This window comes from Hippoglossus hippoglossus, chromosome 16 (assembly GCF_009819705.1).
Source record: "Hippoglossus hippoglossus isolate fHipHip1 chromosome 16, fHipHip1.pri, whole genome shotgun sequence".
In the NCBI taxonomy this organism is placed as follows: domain Eukaryota; kingdom Metazoa; phylum Chordata; class Actinopteri; order Pleuronectiformes; family Pleuronectidae; genus Hippoglossus; species Hippoglossus hippoglossus.
In genome coordinates, this window is record NC_047166.1 from 23,441,264 (window position 1) to 23,449,085 (window position 7,822).

Sequence of the window (7,822 nt, forward strand, 5' to 3'; positions counted from 1 at the left end):
ATCATTAAAAAATCCCTGTCCAATAATCCAAAATAGAGAACCGTGCATTTCCAATCCTCCTAGCATCAGCCAGGAAGCCATGTCGTTCCTGCTGCCCGTGATGAAGCAACAGCAGTGAGCATAAATATCAGTTTGTGATACTCATCCCTCAGACAGGAGAGGGATCTGACAGGAGACACAAAGACTGCAACTGTCAGGTCTAAAGATCAAGATATTCAGTGTTAAAGTTGCAGTGGGCGTGCTCGCCTTTATTTGCATCCAAGCAATTTCTGTCTTCCCATCCACTGGAGTAGGAGCCTTACTTTAAGTAATTGCATTTCCCTCTAAGCCATGTAGATATATATAGATATACATAAGATTCAGAGGTGTTGTACATAGATGTGCACAAATGATTAACACATGGAAAAGCTGGAGGAGCCTACAAGCCATTACTATCCATGTGCAGCATAGGAGGAGGCATCAGTAGAAACCTGGATGGTTTCACATGAACTCATATGTGAATGTGTCGTGAATGATAGGAAAGACAAACAGAGCGATTGACCATCATATCTCTTGTCTTTCAAGCAGATGCCATGTGACATCAGGCAAAAGCATTACACAAATTTGGTCCAATCAGATACGAGTATTGCTACGGCAGCTTTGATCAATTCATTTCCGCTCAAATGCTTTTCAATGCTGACATTGAATTAGCCAGTACACCAAAAAGGATCATATAAAGACAAAAATAGCCAGTGGTGAATGTTTTCTCAGTGGCTTAAAAAGTGCTACAATAGCTTTTGATAGCTTCAAGCTCGTCCTGTCGTCACTGAGGAAACACATCGGACGCTGCAGGAGCACAGATGCTGCAAAAATGGACAGAAACTTTTACAAGGACACAACTCAACCACCAAAACGGGAGGACAAGGAGCTTATAACCCATTTGATGTGAGTGACTGAGTATGTTTAATCACAAGTAACAGGTCAGGTCGTGGGGCATATGTTAACAGGTCCAGATTTGACTTGTCTAGTTTGCAAAAATAGACCTGTGTGTATGCACTCAACTGAGGGCCATTCAAGTTATTACTGATATACAGCCAATAACACATAATAATACGCAGGCCCACATACTGAGCGTTGAGGAAGTAACATCCTCCACTGGCCTCTGTCAAACAACACTTGAAATGTTATTTTCCAAGGGTGGTCTTCTGTCCACGTGCTAACCACGCCCAACTCAGCTCTGCTGTGCTTCTCTCAATTCGTTCCGGTGCCGTACAGGGAGGTATGGCATCCGGCCATGGTATGCTATTGTGTTACTTTCAGCATGGCTGGATTGCACCGCACAAGTATAATGAGCACAAAGGTCAAATAAGCGGGCTGGTGTTAATTCAGTGAAGAAATGATTAGGGGACACGCAGTCTCAGATGGTCTCTGTGATAGAGTTATGAAACAACATGAGAGGTCAACACATGCAAGTCATGCAAGTGACAAGCAGAACAATGGCCAATGTGTGGTTTAAGCCTGCGTGATTAGGATTTAATTACCCACACACACGCAGAAGTGTGCGTACACCCCGGAAAAAAAACGTACATTTTCTCGCACTCACACATGCACAGACTGCCAGTCTGGAGCCTGGCGGACTCCGGCTCTGATCCCACCCTCATGCAGCCTTGCAGGGGGCTGAGCATGGTGCCAGGCCTGCCTCGCGCCCAGACGGATGCCCGTTGTACTCCCCCATACCAACAGAGCTGCTGCCAAACCACACAAGGAGATAGTAAATGAGAGCAGAGGGCTCTGTTCAGCTTCCTCACACACACACACGTGCCATGTGGTTTATTTTATCTGACTCATACCCACACACAAAACACAATGCAGGCAGCCAGGCAGGCAGCCATTAAGGGCCTGTTCATTGGTGAACTCTTGTGCTCGAGCTCTATAAATCTTCAAGCTACCATTTTTGTAGCACAATCTGAAGGGTTCGGGTGGTAATCTGAGAAATCAATGGGATGTTGCTGGGGTTTTTTCCGAATATAAAAGTAGACATTTTTGACTGGATAACACTTACACAGAGGCTAGAGAACTAAAAACATAGTAAAGCTGAGGCTGAGAGGAAAAGTCATTAGTTTTTCAGGTATTCAGTCAAGCGCCAGTCTTAAAGTTAAAATGAAGCTTGCACTAAAAACATCAGCGTCATGGGGTGCTAGGAGAATTTAGGTAAGGTCTCGACCATTAAGATGGACGATGTGTCTCCACTTCCTCCCACTATCCAGAAATTAAGCTGAAATATCCCAGATATAAACACTGCCATCTTGTGCATTTGGAGCCAGAGTCTGTGCAGTAGCGACCGTAAAACAAGGTCCCGTTCTTACACACACTCAACCAATCACAAGTCACTCTCTGCTGTCAATCATGACGTTTCACCCTGTCTTTAATAGCATCAAATAACTAAATAGAACCAAATTTATCAGAAACATGAACACATGGTCGTAGATTAGTATCTAACTTCCTAATATGAGAGAAACAAACTTTGAGAAAAATCTATTTGTGTACTTCGACTTTTTAGTTTGGTCCACGTCCCATTCACGATCACGGAGGAGACAGGAGTTATGACCTATACTACAGCCAGCCACGAAGTAGCAATCGAGAAACTTTGGCTTCACTTTTGGGAAGCAGTCATGTCGTCCATCTTTAGATGCAGTATGCTGTCTGTACTCTTCATCCTCTGGACACCAGAATGTCTGCACAGAATTTAACGACAAAACGATCCACAGATTTCATCAGTTTGGACTGAAGCGACGGCTGAGTAACTCACTAGCAGACTGACATTTTCAACCCAGAGCGACGCTGTTATGATGGATTTGTTCTTTAATTTTCTAAATTTAAAAAAACAAAACAATGCAAGTCAATACACAAAGTCGTCATGATCCTCTTATGGTGCTGCTTATCAAAGCCTATTTGTGGCTAATTCATTACTCCATAGTAAATGAGATATTGTGATTAAAGGCCTTTACACACTGGGGGTGACATATTGTGTGATTAATTCACATCAACTTTATTTGATCAATTCGTTCAATTCATCAAACTGTTGTTTTTACAACGAGTACGTCTATACAGAGTCACCATCTGTATAGAACAAAGTAGTGAAAATATAACATAGGTCGATCGACCAAATACATTGTTGTAGTTAGTGTTGTTTTCAGCATGGAGGTAAGGGGTGATGTAGAATGCAGGGGCTGCAGAGTTTTCATTTCAAACACTCGATTTATAGTGTGCATCGCTGCCTGTATAGTCATTTGTTGTGAATTTTTCAAAGGCAAATATGCATTTTCATGTTTCGCGCCATTAATACTTGTTTTAAATGGACATCCAGCACTATGGAGTAGAACTTTGGATCGGCTCTCTTTTAATGTTCCTCTTGATTAGATCCAGAGGGCCACATTACAAACTATATTGCCTGTAATATCTCATTTGACTGCAATTGTTTCAGACACGTAACCGACAGATTAGTCATCACTTTCTACAGTTAATCACTTAAACCAGCAGCTGCAGCGCATGGAGTGTGAACCAGAGGCTCCACCGCAGGTCACACTCCACAGCAAAGGCTGGGAGCCATTCACACACACACACACACATAATCAAGACTGGGAACCACTGTCATGAGGTCAAGACCTCCACTACAGCTGAGTTGATTAAACACGTTTCTACAACCCACACACTGCCCAATAAAATCTGCTGTGCTGAGGGATGATGACTGCCTCACACTCATCGGGAGCATCACTGGCTCCAGCCCAGCGAGCGAGACACGCTGCTGCACGGCTCCACTTCCACCTACTCGACACGCCTTTGGGGAGCAATCAGCACGGCTTCTTGTTAGTAGGATAATGCCTGTTTGTACACGTGTATGTGTATGAATGAATATTTCCTCCCCAGACCCTCCACTTGGAGGCAAAGGTTGCTTCGGAAGCATGGCACTGCATAATCCGCTCCTGAATGAAGGCCGGGGGGGAAGATAAACATTCCAGGACAATGAGACCCTCCTTTACCCCCTGCTGTACTCATACCCACTTAAAATCTGCTTACCCACAATGCAACTCTTGGCTCAAGTGAATAATCCCCCACTCCGCTCCACCCACGCCCTCTCTTTCCCCGCCGGAAGCCGCGCTCTGCCACTACAGAATAACATATCCCCTCTCCTAAAAGCCACAAGTGTCAGCCATGGCTCAGATACAGCCCTTGTGGGCCCTTACTGAGCATATTATGTCCAATTCAACTGGTCTTAATATACTTTAATAAGACCTGTTTTCGATTAATTCTCCCTTGAAACCGGTAGTAACACGGCTACTAGGCACATATAAAAACTGAATGAATGGACTCAGGCTGCCAGAGTCCAGAGGGGGGAAAAAATGAATCCTTGTGGATTTGTCCTCACCAGCTGGCTCTTGAGCCCAATATAATGGTTGTGCCCATGGCTCTCAGAGCGCCAGTGAGAGAAAACATTTGCCCAGACTGTAATGTGTTTAAGGTGCGCAGTATGATTCAGTTCAGGTCATAAAGTTTGCGCATGTCACATCCTGAGTGGAGGGACAGGGCCGCTCAGCGTATATCACCCTCAAGAGAACAGGGACAATAGCTTTGTGTTGTATTTGGATGTCAGCGTAGAATAAAAAGCATTGGGGGTTAAATAAGCAGAACAAAATACTTACAGCACCCATAGGAAACACCACACTGTGGCTGTATTGAAACGCCTGTCTGTTCCATGTTATAAAGGGTGATAAAAAAATGTCCCCTACTGCACCTGCTGTTATAAGGCCTAACCGCAGAAACACTACCACAGTGAATGACTCATAAATATTCTCCCATTTGTCGTCCTAGCGTGAAATAAAGTCAAACACAGCATGGTGATATTAATGCACAAAGTGAACATTAGGACCATGAATCTTTTCCCCCTTCCTGCCGGAGGGGTGAGGCAGATGTGGAGCGGCTTCCACGGCTGTGATCAGCATCCACAGCGCAGCTTCCTGCACTTCCAGCACTGCAGCGCAAATGTTTCTGCAGCAAAGCAAATAACTGTCACAGGCAGTTAGCTTTTATTGAAGAACATATTTATTTTGGGGATTAAGTTGTTTCCCAGCAACTCCAAATGACACCAAAATCTGCGCGGAGAGTTGACTTTGGATTGCATTGTCGCAATTAGGAGCGAGTTTAGCAATAAAAGTCACCCGTTAATGCCACCATTTAGCGGGCTCGTACACATCATGATGGCTAACATATGGTAAACTTGTTCAAAACATTAAGATCTGCCTGTCCTTTTGACACCACCGTGTTCCTGCTCATTGCAGGTTCGGCCCGTGCCAAACACCATGGCTAACCCATCTGAAGATTAACGATTCCAGAATTCCCTCAACTCAAAGGGCAAGCGACGGCTCATTATACAGTTATAATGATTATTATTATTACAACATTTATTATCCCCGGGCAATCTTATTTGCCCCACCAATGTCATTACTTCCATTGCTGCCCTCCGCGTTGGAACGAATGTGTCACATGTGCCACAACTGCACACTCACTGTATGGGCCACAGTATGAGAATGTAGAGCAGAGGTCCCTGAGCCCCTCCTCTTATCCTCTTACTGTCATGTGAGGCACATAGAGTGTGTACAATAGATGCACTTACACGTGCTGCTTTAGAGGCACAGATTGCTATCACTGATCCATCCAGTTCGGAGCCCACTGGGTCGTTTCCTGTTAGTGGTTTCACTTGTTGTGCCTTTGAAGCAGGCTTTAATAATAGGACCCAACAGAACTAATGAAAATGCTCTCTGTCAGATTAAAAGGGAGCTTCAGTCTTAGCCACCTAACCACATTCAGCACAAACACACGCATGCACGTACACACGCACGCACACACACACACACACACACACACAGAAGTGGTTTACACAGGGAGGACCGTTCCTTCTGATGTGTAGATGACAGCTAACCCTCTTAAGAACACTAAGAATACCACCAGTGTCCTGTTTCTCACAACAGTAGAAAAAGAAACGAGTGGATTGATGTCAAAGGGGAAAGGTGAAGGCAAACAAACAAACCTATCCATCCAAAATGTTGCACCGCGGTTCTTTTTGTGTCCCCTTCTTTTTCCATGGTAGACGCTGCAATGTGGCGCTTTAGTGGTGGTCTTTGTGCTTAATGAATCCACTTCAGTGCAGTTCCTCTCCCTAAGCCTTTAGGTTTAATCCCCCAGTCTGGAGCAGTGATAGTCTGGCCCAGGGGATGACATCTGTGAATCGTTCATTAACTTGTAACCAGCAGCAGATGTTTTTAAAAACAACTTGCTACATCTACGCCTTATTTCATTGCCTGCAACAGTCACTTTGGCTTTGCTTCATTCACTGGTGGACCCGACTGGCTACGTGGATCTGCTATTGGATTATTTGAAAATAACGTTCAATTCTACAGTGGTAGAACTCAATTACATGTAAAAGTCCAGCATTCAAATATGCATTTAAGTATAGTGTATGAGTAAAATGCACCAAAGTATTATTAGTAAAATGCACTTGAAATGTCAGAAGTAAACGTTCTTGGCCCCTGTCATTAATCGGTTACTGCATTACAATGGTATAATGCTGTTGTAGCTGCATGGTTCATACATGTCATATAGTGTTCTATAGAGTTAGCCTTGTATGTACTGTTATATGCAGTATATACAGTTAGAGGTTTAGTTCACCCATTACTAACTAAGGGGTTGGGTCCCTCCAAAAAAGTCACATCTCAGGGTTCATGACTTCATTACAGGTAAGGACAGAATTTAGTAAGCTAATCATTTGGTTTTTAATATTCTATCCTAACTTTAAAGGTAGTAAATAAACCAGATTAAAATAGTAGTAACAAGTTTAATATTTTGATCAAGCAGGATTTATTTACATTATCAGAATATGTTTTACATATTTAAAATGTGTTTGTATGTATCACATTATGTTTATAAATAACATTATGAATTAAAGAATATAAATATTGTCTAGTATTTTTATATATCCCAGAAAATGTTTTTAAGTTGATATCATGTTTTGTCGGAGGATATGTCGTTCTTTAGCAGAATATATTTATTCATCACGGATGAATGTTTTTGTTACCAAAATATGTTTACATATCACAAAATATATTCACTTCTACCAGAATGTGTTTACATATCCCAGAATATGTAGCACAATAAGTTTAAAAGTAGCAGAATATATTTATATGTAGCACAATATGCTTATATGTGGCTAATAAGTTAATGTCGAGTAGAATAAGTTAATAAGTAGCCGAACAATTTAATATGTATCAGAAAAAGTTAACATGTATCAGAATAAGTTTATATATAACAGAATATGTTAATATGTAGCAGAATTAATTAATATGTAAAAGAATAAGTTATTGTAGCAGAATAAGTTTGTGTAGCAGAATAAGTTTATGTGTAGCAGAATTAATTAATATGTAAAAGAATAAGTTTATATGAAGCAGAATAAGTTTATGTGTAGCAGAATAAGTTAATATGTAGCAGAACAATTTAATATGTAGCAGAATAAGTTTATATGTATCAGAATAATTTTATATGTAAAAAAATAAGTTAATGTAGCAGATTAATTTAATATGTAGCAGAATACATTCATATGAAGCAGAATAAGCCACCCTTAAGCTGACAAATTGTGGTCAATAATTGTAGCCACTATTCCCAAAAAATTTCGGGACGTACAATTAACAATATATGTAGTGGATGGTGTACTTCAATAATGAAAGTTAGCATTAGCTGTGAAGCTTTTTTTTCATTAATGATCTACCTAGTTAGGTATTTTTGGAGTTTTCTG